This window comes from Leptodactylus fuscus, chromosome 5, assembly GCF_031893055.1.
Source record: "Leptodactylus fuscus isolate aLepFus1 chromosome 5, aLepFus1.hap2, whole genome shotgun sequence".
NCBI lineage: Eukaryota > Metazoa > Chordata > Amphibia > Anura > Leptodactylidae > Leptodactylus > Leptodactylus fuscus.
This window is the reverse complement of record NC_134269.1, coordinates 31,264,252-31,265,297: the sequence shown is the minus strand read 5'-3', so window position 1 is coordinate 31,265,297 and position 1,046 is coordinate 31,264,252.

The following is a 1,046-nucleotide window of genomic DNA, read 5'->3' as shown; positions in this document are numbered from 1 at the left end:
CAAACATATTAATTTATTGCCAATGTTCTGACCCCACAGCTCAATAGCCACAATAATTGGGAACAACTCCAACAATACAAGATTTTTTACAAAACCTGGTTTCCTCCAACTCGTAACCAAGTACCTTTCCACTAAAAATCTTCAGAAATTGCTGCAAATCCTTTGCACCCTGCGTCAGCTGTAAAAAGGCTCAAGTCTGAGCATAAGACCTCCTCCGACTGGCACACCAACCTATTGTTATAAGATTGCAGAAAGATCTGCAAATGAAGAGTTCCTCCTGAAATAACCTAGTAATACATATGAGGTGCCCAGCAGAACGACTCCACAAAAAATGTAATCCCTGAAAGCAAATCAAAGACTTTTGTTGCTCTTCCCAGGTGGAGGATGCACCTTCCCTGGTGAAACTGAGGCATATAGCGCCCAAGTGTTGTTCCAAGTGAGTCAATAACTGTTTGAATGGACACAATCAGAACCCTGTGTGTGTTCTAACATATGTTAGGCCAGCCTGGTCGGCCGTGGTTCTCACTAGCTGGTCAAGTGCCTATAGACGTCTGGGCCGATGACGGAGGACTGATCCTTGGACATTGCCAACGCCCCAGAAGAAACCAGTAGCAACAGCCCCGTCAGGGGTGTGCGATTTTCCTGGCAATACAATTTTACTGACCTGCCAGAAAGCTGCAAATCCTGTCTTTCTTGTATCAGTCTTGACCTTACGGATTTGGATATGCAGGGAGAGATAGTTGTGAACTTGGCACTGGCCTCTCTGATGGTTCTGGCCATTGCTGAAGGTAAGATAGAGGCTACCCCAGCTTTTTAGCCACCATGTTGTGCTCAACGACCGCAGGATCCCCTGCAGGTATCGCCGGCCTCCTCCTGCTTCCTAGTGACTCCCCTCATGAAAGGGTCAACCTTGGGAGCGAGATCTACACCAGCGGCCAGGAGGACTGGTGATGACAGGAGTGGGTCGTGGGGTGTACCATCCAAACTTTCCATCTAGTTTTAGGATCCAAATTAGAAAATCGACAATTGGCACTATAAAAATAGAG